The sequence below is a fragment of the Symphalangus syndactylus genome, chromosome 1 (genome assembly GCF_028878055.3).
Source record: "Symphalangus syndactylus isolate Jambi chromosome 1, NHGRI_mSymSyn1-v2.1_pri, whole genome shotgun sequence".
NCBI lineage: Eukaryota > Metazoa > Chordata > Mammalia > Primates > Hylobatidae > Symphalangus > Symphalangus syndactylus.
The window spans coordinates 157,123,473-157,146,710 of NC_072423.2; the positions used below are offsets into that span (position 1 = coordinate 157,123,473).

Consider the following 23,238-nt stretch of genomic DNA (forward strand, 5'->3'; position numbering starts at 1 on the left):
TTCACAATTTTGTGCCTTCATAGCAACTATCTAATTCCAGAAGGTGTTCATCAGCTCATAAACAAATCCCATATCTCCCGATCTCTCCCCCACTTCCCCAGCCTGTGGAAACCACCAATCTAATTTGTCTCTTTGGATTTGCCTATTTGAGACATTTCATACAAATGGAATCATACATTATGTGATCGTTTGTATATGACTTCTTTCACTTTGCAAAATATGTTCAGGCTTTATCTGTACAGTAGAGTGTAGGAGTATTTCATTCTTTCTATGACTTCATATTTTATTGTATGTGCATACAGCATTTGCTTCTTCAACCTCTTGCTGAAGGGTATTTGGGTTGTTTCCACTCTGGAATATTATAAATAATTTTTCTATAAAGTTATATGTTCTCCTTTGTGCAAACATATATTTTCAATTCTTTGTGATGTATGTCTAGGAATGCAATTGCTAGTTTTATAGTAAATCAATGATTAACTTTTTGAGAAACTGCCAAACTGTTTTCCTCATGGCTCCACTGCTTTGTGTTCCTGCAGCAATGTGTGAACTAGCCAGTGTCCTCATATTTTGTCCATGCCTTGTTTTAATCTGTCTTTGTTGTTGCTGTAGCCACCCTAATGACTGAATGGTGTTTTAGTGTTGGTTTTAATTGCATTTGCATATTTTCTTTGGAGAAATACCTGTTCAGATTCTTTGCTTTTTTTCTAATTGGGTTGCTTGTTGTTGGTTCTATTGCTGACTTGTAAGAATTGTTTTAATATTCTGAATACAAGACTTATCAGATGGATGGTTTGCAAATATTTCCTTTAATTCTCTGGATTTTGGTACTGCTTTCTTGTCACTAGTATCGCTTTCTTATCACTATGTCTTCCTGTACCAGAAGTTTTTAATTTTAAGGAAATATAATTTATCTGTTTTTTTCTTCTTCCTGCTTTTGGTGTCATATTTAAGAAACTATTCCCTAATCTAGGGTCACAACGATTTTGATCATTGTAGCTTTGTTGTTAGTTTTGAAACTAGGAAGTGTGAGTTCTCCAACCTTATTCTTTTTTTGTAGATAGTTTTTGCTATTCAGTTTCCCTTGCATTTCCATATGAATTTTAAGATTAGCTTGTCCATCTCCACAAAAACGACGAAAGAAACGAAAAACATGGCTGAAATTTTGATAGGGTAGAGACTACGTTAAATCTATTGACCGAATTCTGAACTTTTGACTTTTTAAGAATATTAAATATATGTTTTGTTGTGTTGTGTTTTCTTGGCTCTTCACTGTGAGAGCTGAGCTGTGTTCCTGGAGTTAAAACCCATTTATATGCGGTGCCCCTAAGCCTGATGCCGCATGAATTTCTCACCTTGCACTAGTGCACTCGGCCTCCAGCAGTACATCCAAGTTACTATATGTCCTCCTCGCCATTGATGGGTCCATTGACTTGTGCCCCAGGAAATTGATCTCTGCTGTGATTGTTTGCATTCTCCTGTCACTTCCAGACTTCAGGGTAGCGGTTCCCCCTTTAATCTAAATTCTCTTTTGGGTCTAAGATAATCCATTTGTTCTCAGTTTGTTCTGCTGCTTCTTGTGTTAAGGATGAGCATGGTGACTCCTAGGCTCTTTCTATGTCAAAAATAACTCTGAAAGTCTCCATTGCATTTTAAAACTTTGTTGTAAATCATGTGGGCTTTTGTTTTGTAATTTCCTAGTTATTTTGCATGCATGCTGATCATTGTATGTGAAAAAACTTTATTACTTCAGCTGACATATCTCCACTTAGAGACAGTTTACATTTGCTTCTCACAGATGAACAGCAGCACCAATAATCCAGGTCACCTCAATCCAGTTTCAGGGATTAAGTTTATTGCAGCCAGTCTTCTTACTTTGAGGCCAGTCTACTTATGGGTTGCCTACTCATAGGGTCCAGCCCTTTGGCATGTTGTCCTGATTCATCAGGAGTTACTGCTTCCTAGCAACCCAAGTACTTCAATATTGGTACCTCAGTTCGATGAAGCTCTCCAAAGTTTGGAGTCAGTTTCTCAGCCAACTCGTCTGGAATTGGCAATCTTGAATAGGAGAATCCAGACAGTGGATTCACTATTCTTGGTTTCCTGGTTTATTTGGCTGTCAACCAAAAGTGAAAATGTTATATTACTTGAAGCTTTAAAAATATTATTGTAAATGGCCTAATTTTCTATATTAGATATTCATGCTGATAGTTTATTACATACGTAAAAGAAATTGACTTTTTGTCTAGAAAGTATTGAAATTTCCTAAACTTCTTCAATAATTTAAAATATATGTAAATTACTTGGGGATTTCCATGGGAAAAAGTGTATTTTTTCAAATAATGCCTTTTATCTTTACAATACCTATATCTTATTCCTTATGTTTTACCACAATGGCCAGAAATTTTAGTACAATATAAAATATACATTGTAATATCGGGTATCTTTGTCATTCCTGTTCAATATTTCAGCAACGATTGTCATGATTACTAGATTTTTTCATGTATATTCTTCATAGGATAAACAAGTCATATAGTTTTTCAAGAAGCTTGGTTCTACCTTTTATTCATAAATAGTACTAATTTTCATCAAACATCTTATATAGATTTATCAAGATATACATATGATTTTTTTCATTTAAAATTAGTAAAATGGGTCGCGGAGCAGTGGCTGACTCCTTTAATCCCCTCACTTTGGAAGGTCAAGGTGAGAGATTGAGTGAGCCCAGGAGTTTGAGGCTGCAGTAAGCTGTGATCACAAAAGCCTGGGCAAAAGAGCAAGTCCCCATCCCTAAAATAAAAAAATAAATAATATGGTTAACATAATGAATTAAATTAACTTTTTAAATATTATAGTAACCCACATTTCTAATATAAATCCAATTTATTCATGATCTATTATTATTTTTATCTACTGCTAGGTTAATCTTACTAATACGTTAACATTTTTGTACTTAGGTTCACAATGAAAACAATCTATCATCTCTACTTTTAGTTACAACTCTAATTTGATATTAAGCTTTTGATAGCCTCATTAAATGATTAGACTTCCATTTCCTGTTTTTATTATCTGTTAGATTTTACTGATACTCATATGATCTGCTCTTTGACAATGGGTATTAGTAACATATAAAAGCTTTGAGCTGGTATTTTCTTTCTGGGAAAGTTTATAACTTCTCATTTCTTTTAGGGTTTTAAAATGATTTATATGTTCTCATTCTTCAGTCCATGTTAGCAAATTATGTTTTTGTAGACTTTTTGGTAGAATTTCATATATTCTGTTTTATTCCTAATATTATTTCTCCTTTTCTTTAAGCTTGTTAAAATTGCTTTTATATACGAGATCTTCTTAAAGTTTTGGCTTTATTGATCTTCTATATTTTACATTTTCTATTCTATTTATTCTGTACTTATCTCCATTATTAAGTTCCTCATAATTTCTTTGCATTTATTTTGCTGGATTTCTTTCTAAAATTTCAAGTCAGATTCTTACGTTACCACAGCACTTGTTCCTTCTAATGTAAGTAATTAAGGCTTAGAAAATGTTTTCTAAGAATTATCTCACTTAAACTGTATGTCATATGTTTTGATATGTATTATTTTTATTATCATTCGGTTAGGATGTTTTCTCATTTTGTTTGTGATTTTTTTGCTGTTATTATTCTACATTATGAGCTATTTAATAGTGCATATGTAATCTATAAGTAAGTTATTCAGAACTATACCTCAAGAATACATTTGAGATCTTTTTTTTAGTCGTGCCTTCCAGTTCAGTACTATTTAAAACTATTTCCCGTCTGTTATTGTATCCATTCATTGAATATATTTTTAAGCATTATTCGTTGTGTTCTAATAAGATTTAGTTATTTCTCAATTATACTATGCTAGTCTTTATAGATTTCTTTCCAGCCTTAATTTCTTGGTCTACTTCTGGGGTGTGTGTGTGTGTGTGTGTTTGTGTGTGTGTGTGTGTATCTGTGTGTGTTTAATTTCCTCCTGATTCTCAATCACAGTGTTTCATTGACTTGCATTTTGTGGATTTCTACTGCTTGCTGCTTACTTTTTTCCAGACCTTAATCTGTAAGAATACTTTCAGGCTCAGGTCGCAGTTACGTTTTCCTAGAAAGAATTTATTTTTCTTCTTCCGGTTACCTGAGTCACGATCAGCAAGGCCATTTTAACTCCCCACTCCATTTGAGGTATTTCAGACCCAACAGGTAGAGTGAATCCTGTGAATTCAGACCGAGTAATTACGTGGGGCAGTCTTATGTTCAGAGATTTTTTCTCCATTCATTATTTATCCTTGGAACAGGTGAAGTTTCTTGTTCTTCATCTGCCTGGTAGAATTTATTTCTAGTTTACCCTTAGAGTGAATGTAAAGTCCTTTTAAATTCCAGTTTAATGGAGACTTATGCTTAGGTTCCCTAAGCTTCAAGATGTACCTGTTTTGTTACAAGTAACTATCAAAATGGAAATGCTGTAGGACTCTCAGATTTGGCAAAGTCCACGTTTGGCGCCTGCTGTCCTCATTTCCGGAAGCTTAACGTATGGGACGTGTTCTACTTCTTATTAGGTATGTGACATCATACCAGTTGCTGAAACACTTTAGGCTTCAGGTGCCTAACCTAAAATGCAATGAAAGTAGTATGCCATCATTTTATTTTTATTAAATAAACAATTCATGTTAGTCTGCATTAACTGGCAATGGACGTTAATAATAAAATTTAAGATTTAATAAGGCACTTGATAAACATTGTTGTTCTAGTTTTTGTGGACTGTGATGATGGTGCTTATGATGACTATTAGAATGATGATATGGTAATGACTTCCCAGAAATAAAATAGATAGTGTAGAACTGAAGTGTCCCAAATACATACTCTGCTTACTTCATTATTTAGTTCAAGTTGAATTGTGGGTCAGAAAACACATCAGTGATAAAAATCCAGCTTTACTATTGTCATAGAACAAAAGAATCAAAGAAAAATACATTTGAAAATTAGAAAATTAAAGAAGGCTATGTTAGAAATTTCCAGAGAACAATGCCACTTTTATTTCTCCACATTACAAACTTGACACTTCGCTGTATTTACTTTGAGGTGCTAGTATTTCTTGGTTAGATTTTGAAATGTATGTGCACAAAGCCAAAAGCACAGGCATCAAAGTTCTTTCTAATATATGAATTCATCTTGTTAGAAATGCAGAGTATAAATACTTTTAAATCATATTATATTTCTGTTTTAGGGTTCCAAAAAATAGAAATACTTTCCTGGAATAAATTCTTAGGTGCCAAGTATTTCCAAGAGCGAAAAAGGGGACAGTTTGTAGTTGTTTTTTTTTTTTTTTTTGGCATGCATTGGTAATGTAGTTTTAGTTAACAAGATAGAATGGTACTTACAAATCCAGAAGTGAAAACCCAATTTACTATATCACAGAACTGCAAAGCAATTACAAAATTGGGACATTTCTCAGGTGGCTCAGCTACAGGCTGAGGTTTCTTTGATTGACATCCATCCATTTATTAATCCCTGCTGTTCTGAAGCTGCTGTAGAGCTCTGGTATTCTGTTTGTTCTCAAACAAACGGTGCTCTATACACTAGGGTAAAAATGGGCACATTGGCTTTGCGATATTGCGTTAACATAAAGTGGAAACACGGGAAAGTCCTGTGACTTTCACATGATGTCATCAAATATACTTGCTGGAGTACGACTTAGACATCAGTTTTTTTTTTTAATTTGATTTTGCCTGTTTGATTCTGATTGAATTTACAGATGTTCTTGGTGCACTAATGATCTGCCAATAGCCCTCTTTTCTTAGAGCCCACGCCTTCCCAACTTCTTCATCTGATCTGCTGCTCATCCAAGGAGTACTGTTTTAATTTTTAAGTGACTCAATGTCAAGTCATGGTTGCTAAGCGCCTCCTCACACAGTGAGTCCCAGGTTCCCTCGCTTGACTTCTGCTTTATTGCTCAGATCAATCATCTCCCTCAGACATATTTTGCAAATAATTAAGCCCAATCACTGTTTCCTGGTGGCAATAACTCTGCAGCCAATATTTGCTTTAATGCCCCTAATTCTAGGATTCTCTATTGTTCTTACCAGCATCATCACCTAACAGCAGCAGAAGACTAGGTTGTGGTCCTAAAGTGCAGCCCTGATCACGGCTTGGCATAGATGTTCTGGGAGAACCAATATCTGCCCAGCTACCTTGTCAGACATTTCTAGCTCTAGGAGTGAGTATTTCTATGCTCTGCTTTCCTTCCTATCAGTCCACCCCGGGAGCCTTTTATTAAGCATTTCTTGTGTACTTTCATGCTCAACCTGAAAACAGTTCCTCATCACCTGTACCTGCTCTTTCCCCACTCTCTGTCCTAACCTACATTTATATTGAGGGCCTTACCCAGGACCTTCCCAGTCACCTTCTCTATGGTAAAATGGTTACAAACTCTTGGATGTTATATGACACTATATGCTGTTGGTGTTATATTGCTATATAACACACCTTTTATTTCAAGGTGTGTTAATATATTGGCAGTAGTGACAGATGTCACATTAGAAGAATGATGTTCATACTAAAATTTTTATACTTATTTAAATGTTTAAGATGTAATTTTCTAAAGAGCAGCTTTAGATTTCCAGTCAAACTGATCAAAAGGCACAAAGAGTTCCCATCTACTCCCTGCCCCACTCAGGCACAGCCCCACTGATGCACACCCATTATCAACATTCCTCAGCATTTGTTCGAATCAGTGAATCTCCATTGACACATCGTTGTCAGCAAAGTCCACAGTTCACATGAGGGCTCACTCTTGGTGTTGTGCATTCTGTGGGTTTGGACAAATGTATAATGACATGGATCCACCATTATAGCATCATACAGAAAAGTTTCACTGCCCTAAATATCCTCTGTGCTCCAACTAGTCATCCCTCCCTTTCCCTAAACTCCTTTGCAACCACTGCTTTTTCTGTTTTGATAGTTTTCCTTGTCTGGAACTTCATGTAGTTGGAATCATAAAGTATGCAGCCTTTCCAAATTGGCTTCTTTCACTTAGTAACATGCATTTAGGTTTCTTCCCTGTCCATTCATGGCCTGGTCACTCATTCCAGCCTTCATTCATTGCCTGATTCCAAAGCCATTTCCACATTTGTAGGTGTTTGTTACAGTAGCACCCCACTTCCTGTTTTTCTTCTGAAACAGGATCTCAGTCTGTCTGTCTCAGACTGGAGTGCAGCAGAGCATCATGGTTCACTGTAGCCTTGAATTGCTGTGCTCAAGTGATCCTCCCACCTCAGACTCCTAAGTAGTTGGGACTGCAGGGGTGCACCACCATGCACAGAAATTGAACATCTTACTTTAAGTTTTTGTAGAGACAGGGTCTCACATAGTGCCCAGGCTGGTCTTGAAATGCTGCTATCAAACTATCCTCCTGCCTAAGCCTCCCAAAGCGCTGGGATTACAGGCCTTGCCAAACCTGTAATCACACACCACCACAGCTGGCAGCACCTTACTTCTGAAAACAAATTTTATATTTGTTTGCAAGGGCTGCAATAACAAAGTACCACAAACTGGGTGGCTGAAACAACAAAACCAACAAAACCTACTGTGCCAAAATTAGGGTATTCATATCACAGAAAAACCTAATGTATAATAATTTCTCTTACAAAACTACAACTTTTTTATTTTAAAATAAATATAAAATATTTAATTTTTTAATATAAAAAATACAACTATCCCTTAAGACTAATGCTTATTTTAACATGCATGCATTTGCCTCACTTTAATGGTGCCATATTACATTATGCTTCCATACACACTCACTAAGCTTCCTAAATATAAACACTTTGAGAATTAAAAGGTTCAGAGTTTCATAGTCATTATCTGTTTAAATTTGATTCACCATATCTAAAAATATAAAGCTTAAATTTTTTAAGCTCTACATTTTTTTTGTTATACTTTAGGTTTTAGGGTACATGTGCACAATGTGCAGGTTTGTTACATATGTATCCATGTGCCGTGTTGGTTTGCTGCACCCATTAACTCGTCATTTAGCATTAGGTATATCTCCTAATGCTGTCTCTCCCCCTCCCCCCACCCCACAACAGTCCCCGGATCGTGATGTTCCCCTTCCTGTGTCCATGAGTTCTCATTGTTCAATTCCCACCTATGAGTGAGAACATGCGGTGTTTGATTTTTTGTCCTTGCGATAGTTTACTGAGAATGATGTTTTCCAGTTTCATCCATGTCCCTACAAAGCACATGAACTCATCATTTTTTATGGCTGCATAGTATTCCATGGTGTATATGTGCCACATTTTCTTAATCCAGTCTATCGTTGTTGGACATTTGGGTTGGTTCCAAGTCTTTGCTATTGTGAATAGTGCCGCAACAAACATACTTGTGCATGTGTCTTTATAGCAGCATGATTTATAGTCCTTTGGGTATATACCCAGTAATGGGATGGCTGGGTCAAATGGTATTTCTAGTTCTAGATCCCTGAGGAATCACCACACTGACTTCCACAATGGTTGAACTAGTTTACAGTCTCACCAACAGTGTAAAAGTGTTCCTATTTCTCCACATCCTCTCCAGCACCTGTTGTTTCCTGACTTAATGATGGCCATTCTAACTGGTGTGAGATGGTATCTCATTGTGGTTTTGATTTGCAATCCCTGATCGCCAGTGATGATGAGCATTTTTTCATGTGTTTTTTGGCTGCATAAATGTCTTCTTTTGAGAAGTGTCTGTTCATGTCCTTCGCCCACTTTTCAATGGGGTTGTTTGTTTTTTTCTTGTAAATTTGTTTGAGTTCATTGTAGATTCTGGATATTAGCCCTTTGTCAGATGACTAGGTTGCAAAAATTTTCTCCCGTTCTGTAGGTTGTCTGTTCACTCTGATGGTAGTAGTTTCTTTTGCTGTGCAGAAGCTCTTTAGTTTAATTAGATCCCATATGTCAATTTTGGCTTTTGTTGCCATTGCTTTTGGTGTTTTAGACATGAAGTCCTTGCCCACACCTATGTCCTGAATGGTATTGCCTAGGTTTTCTTCTAGGGTTTTAATGGTTTTAGGTCTAACATGTAAGTCTTTAATCCATCTTGAATTAATTTTTGTATAAGGTGTAAGGAAGGGATCCAGTTTCAGCTTTCTACATATGGCTAGCCAGTTTTCCAAGCACCATTTATTAAATAGGGAATCCTTTCCCCATTTCTTGTTTTTGTCAGGTTTGTCAAAGATCAGATAGTTGTAGATATGCGGCATTATTTCTGAGGGCTCTGTTCTGTTCCATTGGTCTATGTCTCTGTTTAAGCTCTACATTTCTACATAAACAGCAAAACTTATAATGTGCCTTTTAAAAAATTATATATGTGTGTATGTATTTATGCATATATGTATGTATCTATGTAATATATGCATGTGTACATATAAGACTATGTTGTGTGCAAGTATATGTATATGTATTATGTGACATATGTCAAGACATCCAACATGTTTCAAAAAATTGAACATCCTATTTCTGTGTGGTATGATCTATTTATTTATAGAGTTAGAATAAATGTTTAGAGTAGATTATGTATCTTCAAGTCAATGTTCTTACAAAAATAACTTCAAAAACAGTAAATGCAAAAAGAGCTACAAATTCTCAATAAAATGTTCTAAAAAATTAACCAGTGCAAATGATTAGCTTAGGAAATGTCTAATTAGGCAAGCACCTAAAATATGAACCAGTTAACAGTCCAGAATATACTTAATTGTCTATTTCAGTTTAAGACGAATTAGCCATGGATAATTTAACAGTAGCTGTTACCATATGTAAAATTTCAAATTAAATGTAAAGATATACTACCACTCCATTTTGTCTGTGATTTTTCCTTGACTTAATACTGCTTTAAAAGAAATAACTCAATTTTCTAAATACAGCTTTGACATTTTCTGATTTCAATCAATTGTTTAAGTCTACTTGCTATGCATGCTTAATCCAATGAAAATGAAAATCTTTCTCTAGTAATAATGCCTTGGCACCTGACAGTCTATCAACTAGATATGTATATTTGTTATCTTCCCTATGAATCTTTAACATTTTTGATGACATGTTATATAGCTATTCTTTAGACGAAAGTCATTTACACATGCAAATCACTCCTCTTTCATTGTATCCACAAGGGAAGCAAGGATATGAATTATTATAAGTACATTTAAATGTAACTTAACTATAGTTGATTGGCATCTATGATCTTTTTAATATGATGGATCCCAAAATGTTATAGTGAAATAAATTATCAATATTCATGAGTATTGCTTTATTTTGAAGAATTATTATTGAACAAAAATTCATATCTGAAAGAAAAATGAGAGGCCATCTAATTCAATAATAATAATCAAACATTGGTAGTAGGAAAAACCTTTAAATAAAATTAAATCTTACAAACATGATGGGAGAAACTGGCTACTGTCCTCTTCGTGTGCATACAACTACTGCACCCCAGCTTTTATCAGAAGATTTTAAGATCCTTTTTGTGTTCTCCTGATTAATAATGAGAGTAGGCACTAAAAAACAGTGTTACATGTTTGTTGTGTTGGGATGTGTGCATTTGTGTGTGTGTGTGTAGGAGTATAAGACATGAACTTTCTTCTGGCTGAGAGAGAATGAAGACAGTGCTTTTCAATAGAGTATGAGGCACCCATTGTATCTCGAAGGGCAATGTATTAATGTATTGCATGCTGATGGGGATCTATTCTTCAGTACGAGTTTTATTTGTTATCTGTGACAGAAGGAAGTATCTTGAGTTGTATGGTTACTTAATAGATGACTAAGCTTAATGCACATGTGTTGTGTTAACTTTTCCAACCACTTTGCACTTTCATTTCCCCCGTTTCATTTCATTGAGAAAAGGATACTTTCCCACACCTGTATCTGGTTCTTGTGGGTCTGTCAACCCCAGTTATCAATCCCATACCCTATAGAGTTGGGGTTGTCACCTAAACCAAGCCAAAAAAAATGTAGCTTTTTCAACTTTTATAGTCAAATTTGGAGGAAACATAAATCAGGGTTGATAATCTCCTTTGGAGTGCAGGCTCCAAGGCTGTGAGCTCAGACTCTGCCACTTGGAGAAGTTGGGTGTTGTGAATGTAGGTTCCAGGTAGCACAAGGTGAGTTACTGGACCCAGTGTTCAGAGAAAGCATACCGTAACTAGATGCCAAGACAACTGCTTCTGCTGGTAACATCACTGCCAACCCCTTGGGAACGTTGACCACATTGTAGAGAAGCCCAACGAGCCCTTTAAGCGAATGTAGACGGTTTGAGAAAGCAACCAGGTGGCCTGACATGCCATTAGTGACTTTATTTTTCAACCAGAAGTAACAGAGATCCACCTTGCCTTGCTGCCACCTAAGATTACCTGGTGTGTAAATTCCCCCAAATAAAACTTTGACTCTCTACCAGCCTAGAGTGGTCTGCCTCTTTCTTTGATCTGAACTTGCCCTTCATTTATGGAAAGCAATGTTTCGTTCTAGCAAGGTTTTCCCGCATGGGAAACATTGACTAAAAACAGTGCTCTATGTGTGTTGTGTTGTGGGGTGTGTGTGTGTGTGTGTGTGTGTGTGTGTAGGGGTATAAGAAAGCACAAGAAAAAAGAAATAAAGACATGAAGACAGGATCTAGACTACCTTGAGCAAGCTAATCTTTAGGAATGATTTATCCTTTCCTATTTATTATGGTACATTCCTGTATTTTAGCTCAATCTTTTTAAAATCAGGCTTCTGTCGCTTGCATCTAAAAATACTGAATTATGCACCCAGGATAGGAGGTGGGATTTCCGCAGTTCCTACAAGGGGAAGATAAAACAATTGTTAGATGCCCACTTCCCTCCTTACACATTCTGTACTTAAAGGGCATGAAATATATGGATGAGGACAACTACATTTATATGGCTGAAGCCCGGGGTACCTCTTTCTTGGCATGACAGAGGAAGGAATTGAGTAAAATCACCTTGTACAAAAGTCCACAAAGATTTCCTGAGGGAAACGATGAGGTCATGAGGATATAAAACTTTGCCTGAATTATAGTATAGAGTTTCTATTTTTTTTTTTTTTAAGGTTAACTGTTTCTTGAGTTAGAAATTGGGTGTAATCATTAGTGGCCAGAGTCTTGTATTTTGCAAGACTTAAAACAAAAACAAGGTGTTATAGGAAAGACCAAATGCCTTTTCTGCCCAGCTTGGCTTGGGATCCCGAGAATGACACACGGGAATCTTAGATTACACTAAACCTCAGAATCACATGTGGCTGTCAGCAGGAAAAGAGGAGAGACTTGCAGTCCTGGAGAGCAACGGAGGACCTTGCAAGGAGGCAGCAAGATAAAACATTCAGATGGCCCTTGGAATTTCAGCAAAAATCCACCCTTTAAGACAGGAAAGCAGGTGCAGCAACATTTGGATTACACAGGAAGGTGTCTAGAAAAATTAGATTAAAAACTCAGCTTATCTGTGCATGGAAGAGGCAGATAAGAGGAGTTGAAATCCTTCTCAGAAATTGTACTTCATTCCCCAGGGAAGACCTCAGGTCCTCTGAGGAGCCCCTGAAGCTCCATAGAACAGTTTGGAAAACACGCATCCTATCCAGTAAGAATAATGGAAAAGTGAAAAATCTGCAGCTTTAAAGAAGTTAAGTGAACAGCCAAAGCTTACAACTACATGCGACCCTATAGAGTAGTTGGCATTTCATGGTTCCTACGTGGCAGGCAGCTCATGGTTAGTTTCATTTTAAACTAGTACAGATCGTTTTGTTTCCAGTTCACCAAATATACAGGAAAGGGCCAAAGCCATTGAAACAAGCTCTAGACGCTCAGATTGAAGAAGGACTGCCAAGCACTAAGGACATATTTTGGAGGTCCAGGCTGTGAAGCTGAGTCTTTTCGAAGCAACTAAATTTACCTGGGCATAGTATCAACTGTATCATTCTTATCGAAGTTCCATTTTCTAGCTACCAGTGTTCGCGGCTGTCTGGCAGAGTAGCGTTCTTTGTTTTCTGGGTTCTGGCATTCCGTAGTGGCTGCTGAAATGCCTCTTCAGAAAAGAATAGGTTTTTAATGCACTCATTACAAAGAATCCTGGTGGTTTTCTCAATAACCGTGTCTATAAACTCATGTTCATCTTCAAGAAAACCACACACAGGCTGCTCACTTCTTTGGACTCCAAGAGAATGATGGTCATAACCCTGGCAGAGCCTTTACCCGCCCTGGGAAACTGGCCTGTTGATCTGCTTCCCACTCCTCTTTAGACCGTAAGTTCTTTTGGAAAAACAACCTTGTATTTATTTGTGCTTCTTTTCCATTTCCATGTCACTGGGTTGGTGTGTCATAGTCAAAACCTAGCTAATTTTTCAAAAGACAGAAGACTACTTGGTTGGACAGAATAATTGAATAATCTAAAATTATATATATATATGTTTGTGTGTGTATATATGCATATATACTTTATTTTATATATCTATGTGTATATATACATAATGTATATTTATTTTATGTATGTATATGTGTGTATATATACATACACCTATATATACACACACCTATATATATGTATATATGTATATGTACCTAACATATAAAGAGAAAATAATATGCACTGGTTGGACAAAATAGTTGAATAATCTCACTTTTGAGGCCTCTCAAGCAATTATTTAATATCCATTCAAGGAGTGAACACCATCAGTACATTTTGTTTTCTCCTTTAAAATAAAGTTGACAAATATTTATGAGGCCTATTGCATGATGAGTGCCTGTATTGGGGTTTGGAAATCCAGCAGTGAAGAACCCAGAAATTGTCCTACTGTTTCATGAGGAAGAAGCCACCCTTAGCTGACCCCAGGGTCAGCGCTGCCCCTCGGAGGTAGGGCCCTGGCTGTCTCGGAGGTGGGGTCCTGGCTGGCTCAGATGTGGGGTCCTGGCTGTCTTAGAGGTGGGGTCCTGGCTAGCTTAGATGTGGGGTCCTGGCTATCTCGGGGGTGGGGCCCTGATTGGCTCTCTGAGGGCCTGTAGGAAAGCAGGGTCCGCCCCTCTGGAGGTGCAGATGTGAGCATCCGCAGCCCAGGCTGCCCTGGCCTGGCTCATTCATGACTGACTCTGGAAGGAGCAGAATTTCCACTGGAACTTTCTTGTGAAGAATTTCTTACAACAGCAGTGCTTCTGGCTCTTCCTCTCCTACCCACACCCAGGCACTGGGTAGTTTCTCTTTGTTCTCAAAATGGTGAATTCGTACTTCCAGATTTGCAGACGATAGTTTCACACACTGAAGCAGCTGCTTTTTCTCTGGCCTGTGAAGCCCGATTGTTTCCTAAGGACAGAAAGGAGGTTCGCAGACAATCGCACGCCGGTTTATTCCTTAGGAGACGACTTAAGATGTCAGGATAGATTTTCTAAAGTACAAATCTCAGCCTCTTCATTCTGGTTCAGTCTCCCTCAATTATTGTCTCAGAAAAAAATACATAAATAAATAAATACTAACAACAACAACGAAAACCCAGGATCTAAAAATCCCAGTTATCTGAGTTTGTTATTGGTTGTCCGAGGTGTTTACATACCTCATCCCGGAGGGTCTAGAGCTGTCCCCTTATTCCAGGGACCACAGTGTCTGTGCCCCTCATGCACGGGTTTCCAGTACCCCCTGAAGTTCCCGTTAGCCTGAATAATCACTGTGGCTGTCATCCCCATTCGTTTCCTAAGCCAAGTTCACTACTTTATTTGGAAAAGTAAAACCCGGTTCTTATTTCACCTTCTAGTTGATCAAAACTAAGAATAATCTTTCAAAAGAGTAACACATTGCAGATGTGTGGGGAGGACGGTTGCTCACGATGAATCTATTTAATACTCAGCAAACAGTCTTCAATAGTATATTGAATGTATTTAATACCAAGCACTAAAAATGGTTATGATGGTAAATTGTATGTTAGTGTATTCTGACACATGACAACCAAGTGGGGAAAAAAAAAGAAGACTAACACAGACGAAAGAATGTCTTCACAAATATCCAGGCATAAGCATCATTTATAATTTGCTCACTCTTCTTAGAGGTTTAAAAGCTTCTGTCCGAGATGAGCTGCTGGTCCTAATGATTTTGGCAGAGCAGAATGTGGGAGAAAACACTCCCCCACCAGCGGTCTATTCCCAGGCTCTTTCCTTTGCCATTTCTACTCCAAGCTCACCTGAAACATCACTGAAAACTGTAGTACATGCTTTCCATTGATGGAGAGTTAATTTTCAGTACACAGAGAGTGAAACGCAGATGTTTCCCTCAGCAAATTATGCAAGGGAACCGGCTCGTGTTTTTAGAATTGGAGCATGTAGCATGCTAATCATTTAGCCCCCATGATTTGAAAATAAATTGATAACTTTGGGAGGCTGAGGCAGCCGGATCATTTGAGGTCAGGAGTTCAAGACCAGCCTCACCAACGTGGCAAAACCCTGTCTCTACTAAAAATAAAAAAATGAGCTGGGTGTGGTGGCATGCACCTGCAATCCCAGCTACTCAGGAGGCTGAGGTGGGAGAAATGCTTGAACCTGGAAGGCAGAGGATTTACTGAGCCAAGATCACACTACTGCACTCCAGCCTGACTGGACGACAGAGCAATACTCTGTCCCAATAAAAAAAAAAAATAGAGGAAAATAAATTACTAAAGTGAATGCAAAACAAACTGAGGTCCAGAAAGTTTAAAGGCCAATCCCAGGGTTAGCCCAATAGGTAGAGCTGTCCTTAACGTCCACACGTGTTCTCGGTGTTTTACATATATAATCCATTATAATCAAATTGGGAAAACCGACCGATTTCTATTGACCAAATATATACTACATAAGTTAGGGACGCAGGCAAGAAGAAACAAAAGTATGCAAAACAAAAACATCTGATGTTTCTTCTTTTACCTGTCAGGAATCTGGTTTTCTTTTCCTTTAATATTACAGAACCATTCTCTTTTCACAACAAAGCCCTTTACAAAATAAAGAAAAAGACACTAGAAAGAAACACACTCCTGTGATCTGCAATCTGTAATTTATTCCCTACCCCTGGTGATTCAGTTAGGACTTTGTAACCGCACAGTGTGGAGAGGATTCGTAGCTCACAAGTTAAGGTCATTTTTAAAGTTGAAATACAAGGTATGTGCACGTACTGACACGGTTCCATGGTGGGATTGATGTTTCGGGGACTGTGGACATGACGTGTGGCCACCATGTCATTTATCACTTCAAAAAATGCAGCTCAAGAAAGACTTTATCATATTCCGACGATGTGTGGTTCTGAATAGAATCCTGTTCTGCCAACAAACACCAACTACGCTATCTGTAGTCCTTACTGCAACTCGTTACGTCTTGGAATTGTTTTGCATAACTTCATTCTTTTAAATGATATTACGTAGAAGATATTATAAAAGAAACATTATAGAAACATATCAGATTATTTTATAGCATCACACTTGTATTTCAAATTGTAAAAGGTCATTTTGTTTGTTTGTAGAACACTTTACAGAATGCTTCCCAAATTTATCTAGTAGAATACACATGTAAGACCAGCAGAAAAATGACAATAATTCTGAAAGAAGGGATGTAAAAGTAAGTTGATTAATTTGTTTTAGAGGTTAATAATGTATGTTAACAGTGGTTAATAATTTATGTTAATAGTGGTTAATAATTTATGTTGATATGAATACTAAATGCAGTATAGCCCGGCAATGAATACAAGAGAGTAGCGAGGGTCGGGCATAGATAAATTAGTAGGACGTATTTTGAAGTTCTGAAATAAACCCTAGCAAAAGTGAATTTCTAGCAGATGATGAAGGTAGCAAGTAAAGAGTTCATAATCTGGAATATTAAGTAAATAATGAAGAGCTGTTGACTAGCCACGTGGAAGAACGAAGCTAGGGTAACATATTGCAGCTGCATTAAATATTTAGGTATAAAAACAAAAGCAAGCACAAAAATCTATAAAAACAAGAGAAGGATATACAGAAAATGTATTTATAAACAATTCAAAATTATGATATCCCCCAAAGCTAGGCTGTCACACATTTTTCTTCCCTTCTTTATCTATTCTCATTCCCTGAGTGTTTTCATCCAATTCCATGGCTTAAAAAGCATACCTTGGCCGGGCGTGGTGGCTCACGCCTGTAATCCCAACACTTTGGGAGGCCGAGGCAGGCTGATCACCTGAGGTCAGGAATTCAAGACCAGCCCGGCCAACGTGGCAAAACCCCATCTCTACTAAACGTACAAAAATTAGCTGGGCATAGTGGCGGGTGCCTGTAATCCCAGCTACTCGGGAGGCTGAGGCAAGATGATCGCTTGAACTTGAGAGGCGGAGGTTGCTGTGAGCCAAGATCAGGCCATTGCACTCCAGCCTAGGTGACAAGAGCAAAACTCCGTTTCAAAAAGGAAAAACAAAACAAAACAAAAAACCCATATCTAGTTGGATAGTTGGATGACTCCTAAATTTCCGTATCTAGTTCTTGTGACTCCCTTGAACCTCGAACCACAGAACTCCGCAGCACACAGTCACTCTCACTTAGATACGTGAGGGATGCCTCACCCTGGGCTCTTCCTGGCACTGGTTCTGCAGGCTGTTGCCTCCTGCCTTCCTCTGGATTTCTTTATCTTTTGTAGGCAAAGTTCACAAAGACATCCAAACGCACGTTCGCACAGAGAGGCAGCCCTCATGCATCCTTCATACCCCTTCCCTTTGTGTACCACTTGTATGTGCTCATGTTGTCAGAACTTCTCAATGGGAATAGCCTATTTGCACAAGTCATAATATTGTTTCATTTTCAGCAAAACCCATTCTAATTAATATTTCTCCCCAAACCAGTACCACTCCCAGTCTATTAAAACTTCATAGATGGGCAGCTCCGTTCTCCGAGCTGCTCAGGCGAAAACCTACTTCTTGTTCATGTTCTCCTCATCAGCCCCAGCCTCAGATCAGGGCATCATCTCCCATCTGAAGGAATGCAGTTGCCTCCATGAGTCTTGCTGCTGTCACCCTACCCTTTATGGTCTTTTCTTTCTATAGCAGCCAAATCCGTGTAATAAAAATGTAAATCTGATTCCATCACTGCTCTGTTCAAAACTCTCAAATCAGTTTCCATTACATTTGGAGTAAAACCCAAGACTATCTCCACGACTTACAAGACATCACATCATCTGCCCCCGACTTTCTCTCCGAACCGGACTTTTCCCGGCAACCCGGTCATTCTTCACTCTGCTTTTCCACTCCTGCCTCCTTGCTGTTCCTCAAAAACCCAAAATATAATCTGACCTCAGGTTTATTTTGCTGTTCCATCCACCCAAAAACGTCTGCCCCTGCATAGCCACATGACTGGCTCACCTCATTCAAGTTTTGCTCAAATGTCATGTCATCAAGTAGGCCTTTCATGACAGCCATGGTCTTGAACTATTTCCTTTCAACTTTGTATAATAAACTGAGATAATAAACCATCATTTTGTTTTAGCCACTCAGCAGGGGTTTCCATTATGATTTGCCAGATGTAATTCTTAATCGGTAGAGTAGATTTATCATAATTAAAAACGTGTTTTGGATTTATTTTCCTGATTTCACCATTTTAAATGCAATTTCAGATGTGAGCAAAATTGATATGTGCTCCTGGATTTGAGAAAGCACCTACGCCACTGGGAACAAAGAGGAATTATTTAATCATCACGCTCTGGAAATAATCAGGATAAACAGCTAAACTGAAGCGAACACAGGAGAAAATAATTCTTCCATCTGCTCCAAGGTGGCTTTTATTCCTATTGGATGGAGGTATGAACAAGTGCAGTGTGCTCATTCTGCATTCTGGTCTTTTCCCCTTAAAATTCTAAACTTAGAACGTTTCAACAATAACATGAATCTGGCACTTTTGGCAAGAAGTAACTAGCACAGAACTGTGTGGGGATGCATGGCAAGTGTTGTGCATGGTGCCTGCTGCTGGGGACAGCACCTGCCACTGGGGCCTCGTGCTTTCGTCGTCAGCTGTTGTGATTGGCCCAGCATCTAGATAGTATCTGGAAAATTGAATCTGACCCTTTTCTGTAAGGACTTTTTGAAATCTTTTAAAACAACAACTTGAGATGGAAATGTGATTAAAATGCAGGATAACTTTTACATCCACTCTCCAAGATTGTGGGGTGGACTCATGAGGGGCAGCTGGACTTGCATTCAGAGTTCAGGGGCTTCCTGTGGTCCTGTTGGCTCTTTGGCTCATCAGTTGTCAATTCTCAGGGAGTCGTTTTTCCCCAGTCTCCTTCTAGACACTGTTTTAAAGCATCTGATTGGGCTCCTGAGAGAAAGATCATGGGTTTCCATTATTTTATCTTTAACATTTTATACAGTTCCTGGCACACAGATACTCTTTTATTTTTTGAATTAATTACCTGCTGTCCTAGAAGAAACTCCTTCCCTTTGGTTACACATCATGTATATGTGTGTGTGAGTGTGTGTGTTGTGTGTATACATATATGTGTGTGTGTGTATATATATATTACATATATACAGGTTATACCTATAACAAGGGTCTAAATTTACATGTAATTCTAAGCCAATTGGCCTATGCCTTACAGTGGCAAAAATATTGCCTTTTAGTATGAGTGCATGTTCTTCGTTAAGTTTTAAACACGTATGCATATTCTTTGTATTTCTTTTCTTCTTAAGAAATGAGAAAAGCTGGAGAAAATAAACATCCAATATGTGAAATACAATTATATTCTATAATTAGTGTTAATACGTTTTTGTAAGAAAATATATATCCTGCAAAATCAACTTTTTTTAAAAAATGATTAACCCATGAAAAGAATATTTAAGACCCCAGAAGTGGGTATGATTTGAGGTTGTTTCCAGGTGCTGGGTTTCAAGAGAGTAGGAATCATCTAATCTAATGCTGTACAATCATTCCTGAAGAAAAGTAACAGTTATTGCTTAGAAATAATTCTTAATCATAAATAAAAAGTAAAAGAATCAATTGGTTGGATTTTTCCAACCTTAGGAATTTGCAGAGCCTTTACTGCCTCAACAGACATGTACCTTTCCATGCGGGGGATGTAATTTGCAGCAATCCCCAAATGGAGAAGACAATGGCATTTTTTATGTTGAGAATACCCCACAGGGCTGGCGTTCAGAGAGAATGCTTTCCAACACTCCAGTGTGCACAAATCTAATTACTTTATTGATAAGGTAAAGAAGGCCCAGAGAGGCATTTTTCACGTCTAAAGTCACATCATTAGAATTGGAGAGCGTACAAATTGGCTTCCTTCTGTTTTGTGATCCCTTCACTACAGCAAATAGTACAAAATATCTATTTAGCAATCGCTACCTGTAGGTACGTATTTATATTTATATATTTATCATTATAATGTATTATTTTCTTTAGGACAGGCAGCAATCTGAACAATATGGCCATAACAATAATCTTACTGCAATAAAAATATATGTATAATAGTATAATATCTTTGATCTTCTGCCTTGATTCACAAGTCCACAATATAGTTTGAGGGACAGAATTATCTTTAGTAACTTGCATAGTTACTGCTTTTAAGAATAGATTTCTAAGTCAAGATAAAGGTAATGAGCAGAAACTGAATTTGGGGAAAAGACAAGAGTAAATTTTGATTGTATAAACAATATTTAGCACTATCACCTAAGCTCCAAGTCTGCCACTAAAGTTCGTCTTTCAAGGGAAGAATATGCTTACTTCTCAGGCAAGTCCATATTGGATATTCTAGAGCAAACATGGGCACAAAAGTCACTATTGTGAGCTCCCCCGTTGGAGCTGCGCAGGGCTCTGTTCATCGTGCTAACTTTAATGGAAGTTCCACTCAGGACATCACGATGCTGAAAGCCTATGTGCGCCTCTGGACGGGTGGCATTATGCAGCACCATGGCCTGTGAGGCTTGCTGTGATTATGACATGTCGTTTTTACCTAACAGGAAACAGTCACACACTGCATTTCATTTAACTCCAGGTGGACTCAGCCTCAGCAGAGGGGCGTGAATTTTCTGAGACAACAGCCAGCCCACCAAGAGGTGGCCCCAGAGCCCTTGAAGGATGATGTGTGAAATATCACACTAGCTGCTCCAATTACCATTACGGAAGACTCTGTCTCCAATGAAGTTCCAACCTTTCCATGAGAATCTCACTTTCTATCTCAGAGATTCTCACTTGATTCACAAAAACAAAAGCCATTAGCTGTGAAATAATACTGTGTTTAGCATTATTAAATGAATCATATACATTATTGGTAAAATGATCTATAGAAGTCAAATCAATGTATTCTAATGCTTAAGATAGTGAGATAGAAACTTTAATCCTAGGTAGAGTTGTTTCCAGACTCTTTACAGACAGGAGGGAAACTATGAAACAAAATGCACAAGTCTCTTTCTCTGAATGTTCAGGATTTCATGACAGTGCTCTAAAAGGGCATTGCAAACTTTCAGAACACCCGAGGTCGATGACTCTTTCCTCTGCCTTGCCTCGGGCCACGCCTCACTGTATTCATGGGCTGAGCTTGACTCTCCAAGTGAATTTTAAAATGTGTTTGCCTGATCTCCCAAAGTGAAATAGCTCATAATTCAAAATGAATTTTTCCTTTTTATGTATTTATTTTTTTTTAGATAGGCGTCTCCTTTAGCCACCTGATGTTGTTAGGGCGTAGACTCTATCAGCGGACATGATCTTAAAGAGGTATATTAGGGATAATAAATGTTCTACTTTATAAGGTCTTTGATTTAGTACAATGCTCTATCTAAGGTACTGACCATGTGGAAAGCAACTGCAATATAATCAATGCATCTGGTACATATAATTCCCTAAGTGTCCATCTCTCTCTCTCTTGTCTTCAGAAACTATCATTCAGGGCAGACTCTGAAAATGTCGGGGAAAAAATAGTCTTCTCATGCTTCGTTTGCACCCAGAGTGTAGAAATATTGTTCAGTCTTAGCCAGGGAAAGTTGACGTGAAGCCTGCTGAAAAGCTTCTGGAAAATGGTGTGACCCTAATAACAAGAAGCACAGAGAGAGATGACTTGAACACCTAGGTCCAGCCCTGATACAAGTCTGATTTTTAGTTTATTTTCAGTAACAAATACTATTTTAATTCCCATGGGCTGGAATTATTTAATTTAGATTGTCTTTGTTTTGCATTATGATGTTCAAATAAGGGGGAGATTCTGTGCAGTTTTTATATTCACAAGGCTTTGTCTTGAATCTTGAAATTCAGATCCCACAGAAAATATTGCCAGACAGAAATGAAGGGAAGAGGATTTCAGGAAGAGAAAGAAGGCTGAAGCCTGTGCAAGGGGCAGCCAGTGAGAAGTTTGCAGAAGGCAGTCTGCTGGTTCTAGAGCAATGGGGCCATCATTTGAAGTGAGGCAGTCACAGGCAATTTCAAGGTGAGGAGTTGGCTTTCCAGGAGAAATCAGCAGGTGGTTCTGAGGTTCGGATGTGTTCTTTATGTGGAAGATTCATCAGAAGCTGGGTGTGGAGGTTAAATGGGAGCCGTTGCTGTTCCCTGTTTCGGAGGTAAGTGACCATGTCTCGATCCACGCCAGACATGTCAGTCTAATGCCAAGTGTCTGAGAGTTCTGTCAAGCAGGAGTGTGAAAGGAAAATGTCTTTCACTTAATAACTAGAAAAATCACTAAGCTAAAGGGAAAAGTCAAGCTGGGAACTGCTCAGGGCAAATCTGCCTCCCATTCTATTCTGAGTCATCCCTCTGCACACTGTGATAAATGCACAGCTGATAGCGTCCTTTGGAGAGGCTCATCGGACACTCAAAAGAATGCAGCCATTTGTCTCTCACCTACCTGTGGCCTGGAGGTCCCCTCCCCACTACAAGTTGTCCCACCCTTCCAGACTGAACCAATGTTCATCATACATATGTTGATTGATGTCTCACGTCTCCCTAAAATGTATAAAACCAAGCTGTTCCCTGACCACCTTGGACACGTCGCCAGGACCTCCTGAGGCTGTGTCACGGGTGCGTGTCCTCAACCTTGGCAAAAATAAGCGTTCTAAATTAACTGAGACCTGTCTCAATTTTGGGGGGTTCACAGGATATTCCAGATAAAAGTCTACTGCTCTGCACAGTAATTTATCAGATCATCCTTTTCAGAGGTAAAGAGAATCCTAAAGCTCTGGTTCAAAGATGCCGGACGGCATAGGGTTCCCATGCCCCAGCCCAGCTCACTTCCTCCACAGCTGTGGGATGGGGCAGGTT

The 23,238-nt window shown here is 38.3% G+C and overlaps 1 long non-coding RNA gene across 1 annotated transcript in view; it reads left to right on the forward strand.

Moving 5' to 3' along the window:
* LOC129487892 (uncharacterized) overlaps window positions 1–22,541 on the forward strand; it is a 39,958-nt gene extending 17,417 nt beyond the window's left edge. Inside the window, exons 2-3 of the long non-coding RNA XR_008659512.2 lie at window positions 18,608–18,791; window positions 22,240–22,541. This is a non-coding gene — a long non-coding RNA (uncharacterized lncRNA). The remainder of the gene's footprint in view (window positions 1–18,607; window positions 18,792–22,239) is intronic.
* The last annotated feature ends 697 nt before the right edge of the window (window positions 22,542–23,238 follow it).